This window comes from Parasteatoda tepidariorum, chromosome 3, assembly GCF_043381705.1.
Source record: "Parasteatoda tepidariorum isolate YZ-2023 chromosome 3, CAS_Ptep_4.0, whole genome shotgun sequence".
Classification (NCBI taxonomy): Eukaryota; Metazoa; Arthropoda; class Arachnida; order Araneae; family Theridiidae; genus Parasteatoda; species Parasteatoda tepidariorum.
Genome location: NC_092206.1, coordinates 14,438,048 through 14,460,043, shown reverse-complemented (window position 1 = coordinate 14,460,043; position 21,996 = coordinate 14,438,048). Strand labels below are relative to the sequence as shown.

Genomic DNA, 21,996 nt, shown 5'->3' with positions numbered 1-21,996 from the left:
AGAGATGCAACATACAAATATTTGGTATTTAGCCTATACTGCTGAACGCAGAATATTCATTTCGGACGAATAATGGAAGAATCGTCTGCCGAAGACAAAACTTAATTCGTTTACATCCATCTTTCTTGTTTTCTGCCCTGGGAAGGGTTTATTCGATTAACAAAACAATAATGAAGATAAACAAATTTGTGAAGGATCCAATTAAAAGAAAAATCATTTTGTGAAGTTCATTCATTTTGTGAATCATTCGTTTTAAAGTTTAAATATTTTGTGAAGGGTCCGTTTTTATGAAAAGATATTTTGTGAAGGGTCCGTTAACGGACCCAAATTTCCTCTAAACAGACCCCTGATAATGGATTATCGAATTTCTATTATAATAAAAGATATGGTTTCCAAGGCTACTTTATTAAATGTGAAAAGGAAAAAAAAAAAGCATTCCCGCAAAAGTTCATTGTAGGCCGAAGAGGGGGAGGGAGATTATTATTCCATAATTTCGTGACCAACAGAGCATGATGGTGGTAATGTGGTAAGCATTGCGCACCGACTACCTTTACTCCCCAAACGAGCTGGTACCCATCGGTCTGAAGCTGAGTGCGTTTCAACGCGTCACCCTGAATCGAACGCCAGTACTTCACAATGACAGCTCAGTGCCTTAATTACTGAGATGGTGAGCCATATCGGCAAGCAAACTGATTTTAGTTATGCCTAAATTATTTTTATAAATTTACTGCTATTTTTTTTATTTGTAACTGTTACTCTGACGGAGATAAGACACAGGTGTACATTTTATCATAGCTGGCAACTGTTCCAATTTTTTAGCCTTGTTCCTAAAATACGATTTTAGGTCAATGTGTTCTGATTTTTCAGTATTCTAGCGCCTTTTCACTCCTTATGCTGATTTTTTTTCCAACCCAGAGCAGGTCTAAAAGCTAGAAGCAGGCCATGCGATTTTTCCGCGGACGTTCGCGAATCAAAAACTCATAATTCTAATAAATTTTAAAACTTTCGCTAAATCCCTTTAAAAAGACATTTGCGTATAATTCTTCTGCCAATTTGATTTTGATCTTTTGGTTTGGCCGATTTTCGCCATTTTGAATATTTGGAACTGCACTGGAATCTTTTAATATCGCATTTCTTATTCCCGCGATTTTTTTATCGATCATCGATTTTCTTATTTACCTGCTTTAGAAGTTTCGCGTTGTGATTCCTATTCGCACAATTTAAAAATCCAATATGGCGATTCGTATTCACGCGATCTGAAAATGATGATTCGCTTTTTAATAATTCAATATCGCAATTCGTATTTTCGCGTTTATATCCCGATATCGCATGTCCGCATCTCGATTCTTGTAAGAAGCAAGTTTTTTCTTGAATGAGTTACTATAAAAGTGTGATATTCTTCATTAGTAAGTAATTTAATTAAAGATGTTTGCTCAAAAAATTATGTTAAATATGAAACATATATGGCTTATAAATTGATACCTTGATATCGATTTTTTGCGCAAACAATTTTCCGGGTTTTTCACTTTCACAATTATCCCTGATTGGCTTATCATGCGTTGCGTTCCTATTTTTGTTTTTATCAAGTTGTATCAGTTCAAGAGTTCACAAAAAAAAAAAAAAATCTCTTTGATATTGGGATGAAATTTTTTTTAAAATATGAAATCCAAAAAAAAAAATTTTATTTTATTATTTTTTTCTTCATTCATATTCAAGAAATTTCAGGGATGAAAAATTATTGTTTAGAAGTGAGCCGCGTTTAGAAGTTTTTACCTGTAACGCAGATTTCATGCTGTATTTCGTAATCATAAATTATTAAAAAGCTAATTATAAATAATATTTTTTTAACTTTGCTTGGACCAGAATTAAAGCAAAATAATGAAAAAAGTATAAAAAAATATATTTAATAAAAATATTACGTCAAAAGGTTTTAAAAAAGAAAAATTCTAAATAAGGAGAGTAACCGAAGTAAATGATTTTTCTACAAATAACTATGAGATAATGAAAGTTTTAAAAAATTTTCTATTTCTTCTTAGATTATGTAAAAATACTGTTTCCAAAAATAAAATTTTGTACTAGGTATTAAATTATTATTTTTCAGAAATTTATTTTCCTCTCACACAGTCCATTAAATTTTATTACACAATTTTATTTTAATAAGTACAGAAATCTTAAACCTGTTGCCATTTTCTAATTACTTATTTCCCTCTTCCTATCTTCTAAATTAAAAATGTTTTTTTTCTATTTATCTTTTGATTTAAAAAAACAATAATCACAATTGGAAAATGTAATTAATTTTCAGAATGTTTTTTGGGGCGGCGGGTAGTAAATCCAGCCATTGTATACCTTCCTGACTTGTTTCAATTCTCGGAAACATTAATATATATTTTTATTTGGACTTGCCAATTGAGAAACTAAGTAAACTGAAGACATACGGCCGAATCCTTGTACTCCACCTTCTCTTGGTTACCATGGAGACCGATGTGATGCGTCATATGTGACGTCATACTATGAAATGTCTCCTCCTTTCATCTGCCTTGCTTTTCCATTTCTTAGTCATCTTTAAGCAACATATTTTTTAAACTATAATTGACATAAAAAAGAATAAATGAATAAAAACGTATATCTTTTCTTTATATTAGAAACTTTTCGATACTCTGTTCAAACATTTCTTAAATCCTATAAACTTTATCGTATTAATTTGTAACTTATTAAAACTTTATTTTAATTAAAATTTTTCTGATGCTTATTTGCTGAAATTAATTTTAATTTTAAATTGTACTTATATTTCTTTATAATTAATAATTGGTGAACGATTTTTTTTCCTTCCATTTTCTTAGTTTGAAGAAATGGAAAAATATAAAATTTTTTACTATCTCTTAATTTGATTTAGTAATTAAATGTTAAACATGCTTTTCTGTTTGTTATAAATGAAATTAAGTGAACAAAAAATATTTTCTCTTAACTTTTTGTTTAATTTTTTTCTTTAAATATAAAAATTAAGATGAGACCTATAGAACTGTTTCCAAAGGATTATTATTATTATTTTAAAAGCTATCAAACTAATCCTACTGGATTATTTTTCAAAATGTTTTCTAAGTGTTCCTGAAAAGTTTTCAAAACTATCAAATAATCAAGTTATTTTTCTTAAATTTTTTTTCCTCAGTGAATCGGATTAAAATCGATGGAAATATCGAGTCTGAGAATAGCAATGACTGTTTCAACCAAAAGTCATTTAAAATTTGCATAAGAATCGTATTCCATTCATTTGAGCGTCTGCATAAAGACCACTATATCTTTGATATATATAAGCTTTAAATATAATCGATAAACAAAACTAAAAATCATAATAACATTCAGTATTGGTAAAATAATATATATATTTATATATATATACACACGCACAACTATTGAATGAATATGTCAAAAACTTGTGATGTTTTAAAATATGTAATCTGTAGTGTGGGACAATATCGGAATTTTAATACTACTTCAGGAAAAATCGATATTTTCTGATAAATCCATTAGTTTTTGCATTATTAATTTACTTTATTTTTACATTGGTCAATATTTTTGTTCATCAATAAAGTATATCAAACCTCTCTACAACATCGCGTTCGATAATACTTGACATTATTTTTTTCGATATTTATCGCTGTTAAAAATTAACGCCATGCAACATTTGTTGTAACAGCGTTAACGTATACTGGGAAAATAATTTTTGAAATATTGTTATCGCTTTATTAAAAACATATCTATATTTTTTTATTCTTTATATTTCTTGATACATGGTCATTTGTTGTAAGTGTTCACGTATTCTGGAAAAATAATTTTTTAAATATTATCGCGATATTAAAAAAGTGTTTATATTTCCTTTTTTTTTTATATTTCTTGATGCATGAACATTTGTTGTATCAGTGTTCGTATTTATCGAAAAAGTAATTTTTAATCTATTTCTATCTTTTTTATTTATATTAAAAAATGTCTTATCTATATATATGTCGCGCACCTTTAATTGTATGCGTTTTGATTAGATATACATTAGATTTGGATTATATATTACTGATTTTAACTCATCTTTTTGTAAATAATTTTAATTCCTAAAGAAGTCTGGATTGAAATCTGATTCGCGTGTTTAATTCCTTTTTAATAATCAAAGTTTGTTTAGGATTTCGTAAATTTCTGTGAAGGAAAAATGGTTGAAGTGTTAAAACTTATCGATTAGCCTTTTTCCTCCTCTGCAAAGCCGTTCTAAATGCTGTTAGATGATATTATCGTTTGTTTTCTTGCAAGCTTAGACCATTAACAGTCCATATTAAGTCTGGCGTTACATTTGCAGCCGCAGTTTCCGCTCATCATTAAGCGATTACTTGCTGGATCCATTGATTTATCAAACATTCATATGAATCGATAATTACCACGTTTCTCTTTCAAATATTTCAACATTCATGTGTCATTGGATCGGCTATTCATCAAAGGAGATCCCTTCCCTTGGCGGCTAAATTTAGAGTCCGTAATCTCTTTTATTGCATTTTGTAGTCGATAATTATGTTTTGAAATGCCAATGATCCAATTCTTTCAGACTCTTTATCTTTACCGGCTGTTATTTTTTTAATAATTTTTAAATTTCTACTGATTAAAATGAAATTTAGCAATAAAACCTGTAAACAGGAGATAACTATAGTGGCGTACCACTTAACTGCCGAATTTAGATTTTTTTTTTTTTCATCGTCTGATTTCTTTTAAAAAACAATTAGCAATTCTGTAATTGCATAAATTTGGTGTGTTGTACTGGGAGACTATCCACAAATTGTACAAAGTGATTGAAACATTAAACGTGGTTTTGAAAGATTTGTTTTGGAATTTTCAGGATTTACTGAATCTAATAATGAAATAAAGAGTTTATGTCTTTCTGTGTCTGCCATTGTTATAACTCTATAAATGTTAGCACTAGTGTCGTGAAATTTCAACTGAGAGAAAGGGGTATTTTTAGCCCATAATCCGAAATTTCGGTTAAAAATTTCAATCAGATCGTTCGAGAGAGACTTCTGAAAAGGAACATTTTTGATTGGTTTAGCATTGCCAATGTAATGTTTTAATTTTAACTATAGGTGGTTTTATACATTTTTTTCAAATTGAAGGTAACATCGTTGCTGTCCGCTTGTTTATAGCTCCTATTATTTAAAAAAGAAAAGAAAATCTTTAGAAATGAATTATTTATTTCTGGCTATGTCAGATAAAGTAAGTGATCGATGTGAACGTGGTAGCATGGCGCTAACTACGTCATCAAATTAGTATTTATTAAGCAATCTAAATCACGTGCTTATTTCGTTCATAGTTATGTTTTTTTTTATTTATTATTTTTTTTTTTATAAAACGAAATTAATTAAAATCAACGGTATGAAATAAAAAGAGAAATAAGTTATGAACCGAAAAGAAAAATGAATAGAGAAATGGTACTAATTCGTTTAAGAGAACCTCTAAAATTTGCATACTATAATTGACGCCAATGATGCTTAATTAATTTTAATTATAAGCACTAAACGAATTACAAAAAAAAACTATGTAGTAAAGAGCAAAAATAATAGAGAAATGGTAGTACAGTAGGGAACCGACCATCGCTATTCCGGATAGCTGATTTTTCCGGTTTTCTGAATCGCTACAAAAAGCCGTTTTTTTATTGTTAAACCCAACTAAAAAAAGGAAAATTTGGAAATAATCTTAAAAATAATAAAAAACGATGAAGTAATACACTAATGATTATTTCCAAAATGATGGTAAGGTAAACATCTTAAAAAAAAGAAGGAAAAATCGTAAAATCTTATGAGGAAAAAAAAGAAATTTTTTTTTTTAAAAATGGCGAGAAAATTTATCGAATTTCGTTCCGGTTTTTTGGTTTTCCGGTTTTCTGATTTCCGGATAACGGGTTCTGTACTAGTTAGTTTAAGAGAAGCATAAAAAAGCTGCATCGATTTTCGATATCTGACATCTAATGAAATAATGCTAGCAAAATAAATAGCTTTGAAATTAATTCTGTTTAATTAAACTAGATTTTGATTGCAATTATGAACGGTTTTAAATAATTGACTTTATACATTCTTTTTGTTAAAAGAGTTTCAATCCGTTTTTTCTCCACTGTTGAAGAAACTTGCCATCATTGATTTAATACCAATAATCAATTTTACTGTTAGATTCCTTGTATGAGAGAAAAATTCTAGTGTCCTTACTTATTGATTACACTTAACAGCTGCCTTCTTGAGAGAGAAATCATCCACCAAATAATCTTAGTTAACTTTATAAATAGAAATTGTTGCATTCAATTTAAAGATCTCAAAATAGTTGGCTCTCCAAACATTGGTTTACTTTTGGCTCCTGACCCACAACTTCTTGTTCCTGACCTCATTGTAGAACAACAAGAGTATTTGCTTCACTTTTCATTATCAATTGTTTCTTTGCCTTTCAAGTTTGTTGGTGAGTGAGAAGATTGTCAGAATGCGAACTATCATTCTGTCGGTCCTCTGCCAGAGTTTGGAACGCACATTTCTGATAAAGGAATACCATGCATTTTTAGAAGTACGTGTTTTAACATGTTCTATGTTTTTGGCATGTTTGAAAACCTCCCATTTATTGGATTCCCATGTGAAAATTATTTAAAATTTCTTTTCAACTTCATTGACGTCAACCCTTTTGTCGAATTGTAAATGTTTCATGAATTGTGTGTCGTTTTAATTTAAAACTTTTAAGTTTCTGGAATAATTTTTCGAAAATTATGGAAAACGTCTCTATAACCGCATTGCATAAATTCATGTTTTTTTTCCCCTTAACGTTGTTAACTCTTTTAAATGGGAATTTAAAATTTTTTAAAGCGAAGGTGTTTTTTTTTGTGTTTTTTTTTTTTTTTTTTTTTTTTTTTTTTTTTTTTTTTTTTTTTTTTTTTTTTTTTNATGCTTCCGCGATGAATATAATTTTTGCACGTTTGTATGTTCTGAATAAAAAATTGGAAAAATAAGGAAGACGTCCTCCTGGTAAAGGTTTATTAACTACATAATTGTAGATTGATTGTTTTTTCAAGCTCAGCTGGGCGAAGTAGTGATAGTTTTACTTTACGTAAATTTAAAAATTTACTCAACTACATTTTTAAACGTATGTGACGATTTTATAAAAATTGAGGTTAAAAAAGATGTAATTGCGAAATACATACTGCTGCCTATCAGAGAATACAAAATCATATAGTTAAAACACAATAATTAGAATTTAGACTGTCAAATGAAGAAAAAAAATGTTAAGGCTAGCAATGTCCGAACTATATGACGACGTTGGATAAAATCGCAACAAAAACTATGAAAAAAATAACCCAAGTAAGAAAAATAGAAGAAACTTTTTAATAAAGAAATATCAAGCATTAAGTTAAAATATTAAACAGTTTATAATTAAAATCTTGTTTAAATATTAGTATAAAATTTTTTGTTCAAGGTTCATACAAAGGTCTAAAGTAAAAGTTTTTTTGATAATTAAAGAGCTTTTAAAATATCATGTTGAAATATAGAGATGGAAAGAAGCTTCAGCCTGGCTGTATAACCAAATATTGAGCGAGCTGTGATTCGGCCTGTAACAATTTATGTTGTAAATATATCTTTTAAAATTATTATTTTGTAAAATATTGTCTTTTAAGTTATGACTTCTCAATCCGAGCTCCCTTATTGGATACATTATTTCTGCCTAATACTGTATACTTTTTTGTTAACTAAAATTTAAAATGAATAGGTAATAAAACTTTTACTTTTCTCTGCAATAAATTTTAAATATATGCATTTTTTTTTCTTTTCTTTTTTTTAAAATTGAAAACAGTTTACGAATTTTTCTTGAGTACACAATTCTAAATTTCTGTGTTCAGAAGCACAACAGCTATATGTCCTTTATTTTATCAAAAAGTTGTAAACTGTATAAAAACTAAAAAGGGCTCAAATTGGGCATAGTTAGGCATAAAGAAAGGTTAAAATTAAAATAGTATTTGGTATTTCAAATAAAACTTTACATTGAATTCAATGTTAACAATTCAAATTTCTCTGAGGCAATTATCAAATTCTTCACATCTAAATTTTATATTTCCGATGTACACATTTTTAAATTTAATCATTCAGACACGCAACAGCTTCAAGTACTCGAGTTTAGCATAAAACTGTAAAAGGAAAAAAAAAATTAATAATAATAAATTCAGAAACAAAACAAAATTAAACTTGAAATATGGAATAATGAAACAAGCCAACGCTTGAAAAGAAATTCCATCGATTTTATAATCATGTATAAGCGTTTTATTTAATGTAGATAGTTATAGGTATAATATTTTTTTTTTTCAATATCTGTCAGCAACATGTAACCATTTTCATTAGTCATTGTTCAAGATTCTCATCAATATTAGAGAATCATCAAAAAATAAATGAAGTCGGAATTTTTATTATTTATTTTTTATAGACCAAGATATCTAGAGAGTATCCATTACTTGCGAATCCACACTAGATCTAAATATTAATTCTAGGTTAATAATTAACATACTATTAAATACTTTTTATGGTTATTATCATCTCAATGGTTAATTAGATATAATGGATTTATTAAGTAACTTATGTAATAAGTAGTAAGTGCTTTAATTAATAAATTATAAGATACTTTTTAATTGCTTAAAATAAGTACTAAAAGGAATGGGTACATTATAATTTTTATTATGCAAAGTGAACATTAATATAATGCTATGAAAATAAAGGGAAGGATATAAAGTTTTGATTACATTTGTTATTTTAAAGGTTAAGCCAAATTTTTGATTTATTTATTTAATAAAAATGCTAAATAATGCCAACCCAGCAATTAAATTTATAGTTTTGAAAAATATTGGTAAAATTGTTATTATAAAATAGTATAATAAACCCTTGAATTGATTAGTAGAATATTTATGTACTTATTACAGTGTGGATTATCAAATATGACGATGTAATTTTAATTTAATAAAATAACGATTATAAAATGTATCGATGTTAGTTCAACAGTTTTTAATAAGTGTTTAAAACAGTTCCTGAGTTTTTTGTGAAGATTTTAAGATTAAGTGAAACCTACTGAAGCAGTAAAATAAAGAAGAGTCGCATGGATCTAATTCAGTAGCCACTATCTGTAAAGCATTTATTTCATCGCAATAATTTTTTCGCAAGTTAGCAATCATCCTTTCAAGATGATATATTATCTGATAATCTTTTTGTTTGTTTTCCTTTTCTTTTCCTTATTTTCACATTTAAAGCTGTGATTATATCTTATCTATCTCTTGCAAATTATAAATAAAAAAATTTTATACTCTGAAAATAGAACCAATTTTAAACATCTCAAAATAATAAGTGATTAAGAAAACCAACATAATCGTTTATTATCAAATCTGCAATTATGTTTATTGGTATCTATCACTATATTAGTGACCAGTAGTTTTTTTTTCTTCTTTTTTTTCCCGCTACGTTTTTCTGATTTAATTGTGAGATTTAGTGCTTTCACGTAGTACTTTACATATGATTGTTTTCCGCAACGCTGTTACTGCAGGAAAATTTTGGTTCGCTACACATTATGCGTGGAAGTACCGTGTGACAATGCTAAATCTCACTGACTTAGAATATAATTCAGAACTATTTTTCAAATCTCAGATAGGAATATTATATTTATATGGTCGCAAACGTGATTCAGAAGACTATGAAACGAAGGCGCTAGTGTCCTTAGAAAAGCTGGCCAGGATCTTGAAGACAGCTGACCACAGCTTCGAAGTCTCAATTTATGGAACAAAAGAAGTTACGTTAACCTGTTTTTTTGTATCAAATTATTATTATTTGTGACTTGTCTCGCATTCTTTATTCTACCTTTGTGGCCATGTAGCGTGTCTGCATTGCGTTTGCGACCATATATTCCTGAATGATTCTTGTTTATCATGTTCCTGAACTGCAAATAGATTTTTGAACAATAGTTCTGAATCACTCTGTAAAAGCCATCATTTCACGATGGCTCCGGGCTTTCCAGTGAGGTGAACCAGGTTCGAATCACAGCCATGGCTGTGTGATACGAATTTTGGATTTGAATTTCCTTGCCGGCGAGCTAACCGGAGGAAGTTTTCGTGGTTTTTCTTCCCTTGTAACGCAAATTAGGTTTGCTTCCATCAAAATGTCCACGAATGCTAGTTTGACTCAATACTTTATCAAAAATTTCTCATGTCCTCTTGATTAGGTTCAAAATTCAAGGCTACATTGATAGTCGTTAACGCAGAGTTGGGTCGGCCGTTATAAAATAAAATAGGTATAATAATCTCTTTCCTTGTTAAAAATCACTTAATATATGAAAGGCTAGTGTTAAATATTTGATCTAGAATTTCCGATAGCCATGTTTTTGATTGCTTTGTGAAGGTATATGGGTTTATCCTGTTCAGGTTGTTCAAAACACTGGTTCCGCGACCCCAGTTATAATATGTAGCAATTGCTTGGTTTTCTATTGATTACAATTTTAAGCTCTTTGTGAAATTCGAGCAGTAGTGAAGTAAAATGATTTTATTTATGGACCCCATTTAACTTAAAATCCAAAGTCACTTTTGTTGGAAAAATATTATATTTATTTATTCTAATTATTAGGCCTTATAATGATTAAATTTATTATAACAATTATTTCATCTCTGCAATAACAGTAATAAATGCAAAACTAGTTCATTTTTCTTTTATGTAGACTCACTTAGTCGAATTCTTCTGGTACCATACAAAAGTGTTTATGTGTGTTAGGCTTTAAGTTAATTTTTAAAAAAATTATTTATGCAGATGGTGTTTTATCTTCATCATTATTATTAGATTTTGTATAGTTTGTCGTAAAGGCTGTTATTTTATTCCCTTTCCAATTCATTCAGATCAAATTTACTGCATTTATTGAAGTTTGTTTTGTTGTATTATAGATGAAGTTCGATCCTAAAATATTAAATTGATAAATTTCTTTTTTTTCTCCCGAAGACTGCATTAGTTTTTAAGGAATTGCAAAGCATTTAAAATTTATATTTGTGTGCGTTAACTGTTTTCATGACAATCCTGAAACAACACAAAAGTGGAACTGTTGTTGAATTTTATTTGCAATTATTTTTTTTTTACTATTCTAAACTTCTTGTCGACCTATTGTTTTAGTAATGATATTCATGTTATTTAATTTCTTAGAGATGTTCAGTAAGTCAAAGCAATGTGTACAAAAGGCATATATACATATCAAATCGGTGTTTTATCCTGCTTACTTTGATTCTTTATTGTGATACTCTTTGTTTCTTTTTTTTAACTACCATGCCCCTTGAAAAATGAGATAGGTTAATAAAAACGTTTCGATCAAAGGAACGTGACACCGACACGCGTTTTTCAAGAAATGAAGTTCTTTTTTCTGATAAATTTCTAACGAAAATCTATCAGAAAAAAAGAATGCAGAATTCATCTCATCTTTTGCCGTGCTTTGTCCAAATCTACTCTTGTGTACCGCTACTAGGAGGCCAGGGGACTTAAAGATTCTTAGATTCCAAATCAGGGGTGGCCAAGCTCCTTGATAGTCGAGCCATTTTTCAAAATTTGAAATTTTTCACGAGCCGCAATTAAATACGTATTTAAAAGGTATGAAGAAAGGTATTAAAAAAATTTTTTTACATAAACTAAATTCATTGAGAACATATAAGTAAAAGTACAAAATATGTGTATTGAATGTAAGTATTAAAAATTAAACACATTTATTTGACTTCTCTTGACAATTCTTTAAAATTTGGTGAATAATTGGTGTCAGCACTTCTCAGTAATTCTTTGACATGCTGGTTAGTTAATACTGATTGGTTTTTGGATTTCACGAATTTTAAGGTGGAATAAAATGATTCACATAAGTACGTTATTCCAAATATTGAAATAATTCTGCAATCAGCCTTTTTTAATTCAGGATACTTCGATTCTGGTACAAATTTCCGAAATTGGGTAATCGACGTCGACTTATATTTTAATTGTAGAGCTTGATCTTCTGGCATCTCTATTAATTCTAATTCTCCAGATTCTTTTGTGCCATAATTATATTGGAAATGAAAAACTCACCTTGAATTGAACAACGTTGCACTTAGTCTTTCATATTTGTTCTCAGTAATTTAAAAGACATTTTGAAACACATACGGAACGATAATAATTTTTTTTAAGTATAATAGCACAAAAATTAAAAGGGAACTCGGGTACATTTATCGAGAGCCACAAATAATCCTTCAAAGAGCCGCATGTGGCTCGCGAGCCTCAGGTTGGCCACCTCTGCTCTAGATGGTTGACCGTGTAAAACTAAACGCAGATGGCGCTAGGGGTTAAAATTCGTCTTCCGGGTTACTACTACTCCTGACTGATTTTTACGCCTAAGCTTGAAAAAAACGCACCATTTTTATACCTGTAGTGTTTACAATATGACGCGTTCTTTCAATCTAACTTTCAACGAAACAAACAACTCATGAATTAGGAAGACTCCGCTGGCTTGCTATGACGTTACTCAAAAAATAACGAATGGCGCTATTTTGCACAAATATGGCTGAATAAGGGATAACACTCAAAACATGGTAAACCTTACACTTTATTTATGCTGTGATATTAATTTTCTTAAAAAATTTTTTTAGGCTCTCGACCTGTTGGAATTTATAAATTGCTGATAACTCTTATGAATGGTGAAATTACGTCTAAATTGGATTTTAAAAAAAATCACAATAATAAAATTACCTAGAATATTAGGCCTGTTCACACATCGCTTTGCAAGCATAGCATAAGCGGAGGGATACACCGGAAGTTTTCTAAATTTCTTCCTGTTTTAGGAAGCTTGTTATTGTTTACATTCAGTCAACCACCCATCGATACAAGACTATTATTTATTTTAAAATATTTGATGAATGTATGAAATATGAAATTTTTTCATCGTATCTTTCAATCAATACTAATCTTGAAATTGGGTATTTTGTCATATCTTATCTTGAATTTATAGGTCTGGAGCGGCATCTATACTAGTTCATAATTTGATTTTAATTTATGTCTAAACTGAAAATGAATGAGCTAAAACCTGATTTTCGTTGAAATAAAAACAAAAAATGGTGGAAATAAATGTTGTTGTCGTTGACGTATGCCTGTTGAGGCAGAGTGGGTGCGATTGTTCTTGTTTTCCAGTGGCGCCATCTATGGCCAAGAATTCGAAATAAATCTTGAAAATTGTTATTGGCAAAACATAACACATCTTCATTATTATTTTTATTTGATGCGGTACTGATGTATTTCTCATAAATGCATTCATTATTCATTCAATATATTGTTGCTAGAAAATACGTTTTGTTTTTTTCTTTCTTCACAAGTATTTTACTGAAAAATTTTTATGAAAATAATGGAAATATAAATTAATAAGGGATACTTAATTATATTTAAATTTAGTGGCATGTTTCAAAAATCGTTACTGATTAAAAATATCCTAATTCCTGTTACTCTTTCACGAAACCCTAAGATACCTCGGAAATACCATTTTGGGAACCGCAGCCTTATATAGTTCCTTATTTTTATTATTTATTCCTTATTGGTACAGTTGTCTTTTAATCTTAATATTTGTTTATAAAAGAAAATGTGAAGTAGGAAATTTTATTGTTTAAAAGCCTTCGAATTATGTTCTAGTTTTGCTTGTAACAAAGTTCGAGGAATGATTTTGCACAATAAATGGAAATAAAATAGAATAGGTATAAAAAATATTACCTTAAAAATTAAATAAATTTTTTTTCTATCTATTGCTAATCTCTTTATGTCTAAATTTAAGAACAACTTTGAAATGCAGTTCGAGTGTATTGTTTATAATAATTATCATTCATTAAATGATGGATTTACCCTTACAATTTTTATTCGTTTTTTCCTTATTATTTCGTCCATTTATTGCAAAGATCATTATTGGGATAAACTATAAGTGGCCGAGAAGCATATTTCTAATTGGGAGTATCTATTTTTTTTTTCTTCTTGTTAATGATATTGTAGGATTAAGCCGGTGTTATCAATTTTCTGTTTGAGAACTACATACAGTGAGTTACAATATTATAAGACCAACTCAAATCTCACTCATTTTTATGGTGCACTGCATAAAATCAATAATTTTTAAATAGTGCAGCAACAGTGGCGGAGTGAGGGGTGGGCAAGGGGGGTCATCATGCCCCGGGCGCTACTCACAAAGGGGCGCCAAATGGTCCGCAAAACAAAAAATTGCTGGATAATTTTTATTTTTATTATAATTGGTTTCTGGAAAATATATTTTAATTTTAGTGCCAGTGTAATATAATAAATGTTAATTCATAAATAAAAAGGAACACTAATAGTCTAATTCAAAGTGTAATAATATATTCATAATAGAAATGGCACGTCTTGTCTACTGGCAGGGCTGACTCGACCTGTGTCCGACAAGCACTTGCTTATGGCATCAACGCTGTGTGGTTACAGAAATTATCTCCTTTCTTGATTTGTCTGATGAAACAATATGTTATAAAAAATATTTGAAGTTTACAAAGTACAAACATTCTTTCTTTCAGAACAATATTTATTTTTATTTCCATAAACGCAATGTAGCTTACGCTTGTTAAAACGATAACAATAACACTCTAATGTACTTATATGTACAGTGAAAAAAGTAGCCGGAAAATAACAACTAAAGGATCGAAAGGAGACACACTNAATAATAGGTATCTTTTGAACTAATTCTAGATGATCATATACATTTCAAAATCTAGTCTTGTTTTCTCAACTACATTTTTTGTCTCAAATTTAATGCCTAGCTTGAGCCTATGACTTTATTTATTTTACTTAATTTATTTATTACTTTGCGAGTATATTTTACTTATAATATTAGATGGTTTTCGAGGGAGGGGGGGGCGCTAAAAAGGTATTGTGCCCCGGGCGCGAGTTAAGCTCGCTACGCCACTGTGCAGCAATTGAAATTAATTTTATTTTAGGAAATAAATACTGAAATTCATATTTAAATATATCTCTTAAAAACTAGGTGCGTGTATTTTGTTTTTTATTCATTTTCATTAATTTAATTTAATTTTGAAAAATTTATATTACTTATAATAAAAGTCAGTGGTCTTTTAATTTTGTTATACTTGAGCTCTAACCGAATTTTATTGGAGGATCAATTATTTCAGGGGACTGCTCACTCACTCCAATTTATAGTTTTTTCTATTTATTAATAGATTGTAGTGAAGCATCTTCCCCATTTATATTGATTTATTATCTAAGATATAAAAGACGTTTTTATTTTTGTACCTAATGGATTCAAAATGGATTGTCTTTTTCTCCGTGTAACGCAATTTTGATTTTTTTTTTTTTTTAAATAAGTAAAATATGAAAGCATTTTGGTTTAAGAGATGTACAATTTTTATAAATTATTTAATTAATTTTTTTATACGAAATAAAAAATTTATTTCTACTGGCTAACTGCTCTCGTTTTATAATAGGAATCATAGCTTAACTGTCTTAAAAAGTTTATTCAGGCATCAAAGTTATGAGCTAAAAATAATAAATAATACACATCAGAAAATTTTGATGTTTAAAAAAAAAAAAAAAAAAAAAAAAAAAAAAAAAAAAAAAAAAAAAAAANAAAAAAAAAAAAAAAAAAAAAAAACGTGTAAAAACAAAGAAAATAAAAAATCTGTTTTTATAAATGGTGTAATAAAATTTTCAAATTTCTACAGCGTAAGAGTACATTTCATATAAGAAAATATTTCAAAATTATGGAATAAAAATGTTTCTGGAAAAGAAGAATTTGTAGTCATTGAACCCCGATTTTGAGGAATATTTGAATCTGAGAAATCTTAGAATTACGATGGAGTTCGATCATAATCTCCCCTCCTAATATAAAACATTCAAAAATACACGTTGCATGTATCGGGGTCCTTTTTTTTAATCACGTTCATTCACTTTGGGAGAATGGTTGGTCGCTTCTCTGTGACTTGAATTATTTTGTTACACTTGGATTCTCATCTCTGCAATTTGGAAACAGTGGCGTTGAATGTTGTTGCAATTCAGAGATGATTTACTTGGATAATTAACAAAAATCAATAAATATGCATGCCACCTTTTGTATTTTAGGCTAATTTCAGTGTTTGCTGTGTCTGAAGTGTTTGGAATAACCTCTTCGGTGGTCTATATTAACCTGTTAATGAATAGGTTCTTGTGAATTCGTGTAAAAATTTACTCATTTTAAATTAGCGTAGAAACTGGGAAGTTTTCTGACTGAATCCTGCTTTTGTTGGGGTAGGGGGGGGGTACGTGTTTTCCAGGGGTGATGGTTTTAAAATTTTGAGTAATGACAACGACTCCGTTTTTCAGAGAAAGAATTTTGTGAAGGGTTCACGTTTGCATGAACAATGTTATGAAGAACCCATTTTTTACGATAAAATAATTTATGAAGGATCAGTTTTACCGGTGAAAATGATTTGTGAAAGGTTCGCTTTTACGGTAAACGTATTCTGGTTACCATAATCCTGTGACGCAGAATTTCCATTAAACTTATTTTTCCTGCCTTTTTTTATTATTTTGTATTAATTTTGGTCAATATAAGTGCGAGATACTATATTTTTATTTTATTTTATAACCGTCGTTGAACAGCCGACCCAAATTTGGGTTTACGACTATTAGTGTTCAACACCTTAGCCTTGTAATTTTGAACCAATCCAGAAGACAAGGAAACTCCTGGATCAGTACCACCAGAGGTATGATTTGTTATGGGAACATGGAGGACTTTGTGACTCGACAGATTTAACCTGCGTCAGTTACCATTTACTACACGGGGAGTCTTAGGCCCACGGGGATCGAACCCACGACCGCTTGGACATGGGCCCAGTGAAATACTATATTTAGCATTTTAATAGTTTATGGTTATAAAAGACAGCATTAAACACCGGTGTCCATTCTGCCGTAAAAATAAAATCTTAACAAACTTCAAAACAATTTTTTTTTTTTTTTTTAATTGCGCTTTTTTTTCAATTATTAAGATCTGAGAAAATAAGTTATTCATCACTGAAATTTCTTTAATTTACAAAATCAATTACTGATAAAATTTTGAGTAAATAAAAAAAAGTTTTTTTTTTTTTTTTTTTTATTCTTGANTTTTTTTTTTTTTTTTTTTTTTTTTTTTTTTCCAAACCTATTTTTTTGGATATTATGTATTTAATGCAAATATAATTCCGATAATCTAACAATTTTTCTTTAGTGACTATTAGACTGTTTTTTATAATTAAAAAATAAAAAAATATTATTTAATATGATTATTACTACTATTTTTTTTTTTTGCTGTAATTGGAGCGCCAGAAAAAAAAAAAGAATATTAAAGAGACACTGGTATCTATCTGCGTCAAAGGGATAAAAGGGCCCAAGTATTATTGTGTGCTATACCACTGTGATATTTTTTTTCCTTCATCACACTCATCATTAGTATTGTTTCCAGATTGATATTCAATTATTTTCCATGATTATTTCGATTTGATAGCTAGCATAATACTCAGCGACACCTTATTGCCTTAGAAATAATCGTGTTTTTCCACACAAAAATGCGTTCAGGGACAGTTTTAAAATTTGACTTATTATCTTGTAACAAGTCCTTCAATTAAGCCCTGTATCAACGTTTTGAAGTATTCAAATTTCCAAAAATTAAATGGGAAATAACTTAATAGAAACTATTTTCCCCTTCAAAGCATCGCTTTTATTATTCTTATTTACTTGGATTAGATTTGCTTTTTTTCTCTCTTCGAACACACTAGAATTCTCTTCATTTTTTATTCATTTTGCATGGTTTCTTTTTCCGTACTGTGACGGCCGTTTGTTTTACAATGAAAATTAAATAAAATGAAAAGATGATAAAAAAAAAACTGTAATCAGTGTTTTAACTGTTGGTTTTCTTTGTGACGTGTAAGAAAATTTTTTTTTAAACGAACTTTAAAAACTATCTTCAATATATTATGTGCATATCGTTAAGTATAACAATGTGAATTTATCAGTGAGGTGGTGGGAATTCAAATTTTTTCCTTTAGTTATTCTATAGCACAAGAACGTTGTGAATCTTTTTAGTTTTTCTTCGCTTGCTTTTTTCTGAATTTATATCACCTTTTCAAACATTATATAAATTTGCTTTATGATGTTTACTTGTTAAATATTTATAAGAGTGTTTTTTTCGTTATGTGTACGGAAAAAACTTGCATTTAAAGAATAGGTATCTTCTAAATTTATATACTTAATATTAGCATAATTTATTTACAATACCAGTGGGTGAAAAAAAAGACTCAAATTTTTTTCTGGTGAATATTTTAAGTACTCATGTGATCGTTATTTCTAGGAGGAGTTTGTGTGTATAGGGGGGAGGGATATTCTAAATCACAAAATAACTTCTTCAAAAGGGTTTCGATTTAAAGTGCTGCAATCGTAAAAAGCGAGTTATTATTGTCACTTGTGGCATTCTAGAACAATGAATTTTATATGCTCGCGCTTTCTCACTTGTGTAAATGCGTGTCATTTTAGGCAATGCATTTGTTTGCCTGTTCTGACAAGCATAAATAATAAATACGTTTTCCACACTACTTAACTCCTTGCTTCTTTTTTTTTACGGGGGCTAAACAATGACACATCTGTTTTACGACTAGAAATCGGGTATTGTCGATGACGGAATTGGATTCAAAACATTTAAGTTGGTGATAGATGATCAAGGAAGGAAATGAATTATTGAAGTTCTGGAGCTTAAATTTAACAGCGTTTTTTTTTTTTTTTTCTTCGAATAAATAAGTCTCAGTTTTTTTTTTAAGAAAGCCACACAGTTTAAATGCCTTACACTTAAAACAGAAGTATGATTTTAAACTATATATACCATTTTCCTTGTCTTGGCTTAAGAATGGACCAATAACATTATAGTTATCATTAAACTTTTTCAAAAATCGCCAATTTGGCGGGATTTTTTCTGCCGTGATGAAAATAATCAAAATCGTGCAGAAAAAAAATTTTAAGCCTAGGGTTATTCATCATTTTAGTATCTTTCTAAATAATCTATATCAAAATTCTTTAAATTTTCACAAAACTGTGACTTTTCTTCATATTGATCTTGTGTGACATTTTTAGCTTAGAAGACGCGGGCAATAGATAGGCTAAACTTAAACCTAAAAGTCATGTGCTTACAGCGGATATAAAAAAAATAGCATATTATTCTCAAAAATCGCTTTTTCATATGGCTCCCAGAACCTTCGAGAAATAAATTGAATATGGTTTTTTTTTAAACTCCTTCGCCAAGGAAAATAAAAAAGCCACAGTTTAAGTGCCTTACATCTGAAGCGAAGCTATAATTTTAAAATATGTATACTATCTTGCACTAAAGAATTAATTGTCTTTGCTTTAGATCGCACAAATAACTTAAATGGCCGGGATAGCCTGGTTGGTAGGTCGCTGGGACCATGTCCAAGAGTTCGTGGGTTCGATTCCCGCTGACTGAAGACTCACCGTGTAGTAAATGGTGACTGATGCACGTTAAATCTGTCGAGTCGCGAAGTCCTTCGTGTTCCCATAACAAATCAATACCTATGTTGGTACTGATCCAGGAGTTTCCTTGTCTTCTGAATTGGTTCAAAATTACAAGGCTACGGAGTTGTTGAACATTAGTAGTCGTAAACCCAAAAATTGGATCGGCTGTTCAACGACGGAAATAAAACAATAATAAAATAACTTTTATTTTAAAAGTTATTAAACTTTTTATAAAATCGCCAACTTGGCAACATTTTTCCATTTTTAAGAAATTTATCAAATTCAATGTCTCATTCTAATTTTTTACAGATTTTTGTGGGCCCAGATAATGCAGCACTGAAAAAAAGTTTTTAAAAATTTAAATATTAGACCACAAACGCTTTTCATAAACTGTAGCTTTTCTCCATATTGACATTTAGCGCCGTTTTGAGAATAAACATAGAGGACGCTGGCGGAAGATAGGTTAATCTTGACCTCTCAAACAGGAGTAACTGATTTTAAACTCACAGAAGAAGAATATGAAAATAGCATATTCGCCACAAAGCATCATACCATGCGATGACAGATGTTTCTTAAAAGTCTCTGTAATAAGTACATTTCGAAACATTAGTAAAAAATTCGTAATGAGTTATGTAAAAGTAGTGTAATGTCATATACTTAAAATAAGCTTCTTTCTTTACTTAATTGAATATTGTATCAAACTTAGTTATGTCTTTCATAATAAATAATTAAGCTACTTCAGTACTTGCATTAAAATCTCATCAACGATAACAGTTTATGAACATTTGTATTTATTTTCCACATTTAATTTACCAAAAGTTCATTATTTCAAAATTCATTCATTCACAAGGAGATGCTTCTTGACTTTTACGATGAACGACCCATATGCCCCTTTATTGCTAATTAAGAGTTTCGAAGTGTTTCCATTATTCGAATAACCCTTTTGATTATTCTAGTCACCGAACAATCGTGTCGAAATTATTTCGTTGTTAAAAAAAAAAGGAATAACCACGCCAATTTCGATTGAATCGTAGCTTTCAAGTAGATTTTATTTCAGAAAGAAAAAAAAGGGATAGTAATGATATTTTTATGGCAATAAGGGGGAAACAAATACACAGCACTGATTTATTTATTCTTTTGTTAAGAATTGGAATTTGTTACTCCTAGGTAACATGAAACTATCTTTCATATCAATAAAAAATTAACTTTATCTAGCCATATTTAATTAAAATATAATGACTAAAAGTGAGAAAAATTCGAACACTTTCAGAGCAAACGATTTTTCTAATTTGAATTCATTGCATTGCAAATCGATTTCAGAATTATTTGTATTAGTGGTTTTAAGCATTTTTTTTTCCCCCTGGGCGTTTGCGTAAATCTCTCCTGAAGGTTCGGAATTTTCCTTAGAAGTATTTCAATTCCTCGAGAACTCTTTGTGTTGCTGTTTTAATAACAGTTTAAATTCTAAACTGTTTACCCAAAAAGAAATATTAGTGTTAGTGAATCTCATCTGTCACATTCATTCATTATCTTTCTGTGTAAACTTATCTTGTTCAAAAGTCCGTCCTCGTGCACAGTCTATTCAATTTACTGATAATGTGCTTATTATTACCTATCAATGATAAGTTATTGTAGTTAAGTTGCGTTCATTCTGGGCGTATCTAGATTACGCGATTGTTTATGTAACGCCAGTCATTAAAAGAAATTTGTGAGGAGAAAAAACAACGTTTGTTAAGTTTATGCTTAGCATGAAACATTGTATGAAACAATGATCTTTTGACAACCTTAGTCCTAGAAATTGACACTTAATATATTCAAGGGGGAATAATTTGTGTTATACAAATTAATTCTTTTGACCTGAAACCTTATTTCAGGCTAAATTTTTTAATTAAAATTTTGAATTTGTTTTGTAATACTAATTTCGAAATATTTAATAGTTTGCGTCAACCGTAAATGTAGCAGTCGTTAGATTCTTAGCTTATTTTTATTTAACTAATTAATTGATGTATATATTCTTGTAAGACCTTTATTTTCATCTCCCAAAATGTATTCCGAATTTTTTATTTTGATTTCTCGTGTCTCCAATATTTTTCCAGGAGATTGGAGAAAATTAAATTACTTATATATATGTAACAGGGGTCTGTTTAGAAGAAATTTGGGTCCGTTAACGGACCCTTCACAAAATATCTTTTCTTAAAAACGGACCCTTCACAAAATATTTTAACTTAAAAACGGACCCTCCGCAAAATAAACTGAAAAACGGACCCTTCACAAAATGATTTTTCTTTTAATCGGACCCTTCACAAATTTGTTTATCTTCATTATTATTTTGTTAATCGAATAAACCCTTTCCAGGGCAGAAAACAAGAAAGATGGATGTAAACGAATTAAGTTTTGTCTTCGGCAGACGATTCTTCCATTATTCGTCCGAAAT

At 29.4% G+C, this 21,996-nt stretch overlaps 1 protein-coding gene across 3 annotated transcripts in view; it reads left to right on the top strand.

Moving 5' to 3' along the window:
• Positions 1 to 21,996, top strand: part of LOC107440910 (serine/threonine-protein phosphatase regulatory subunit widerborst) — an 83,057-nt gene that overhangs the window by 25,266 nt on the left and 35,795 nt on the right. The window contains exon 1 of one of the 3 annotated variants that reach the window (XM_016054005.3): positions 6,430 to 6,573. The exons of the other annotated variants lie outside the window; for them this stretch is intronic. The gene's annotated coding sequence lies outside the window, so the exon portion shown is untranslated. Of the gene's footprint in view, positions 1 to 6,429; positions 6,574 to 21,996 lie in introns of those variants that run through there. 3 annotated transcript variants of the gene reach the window in all.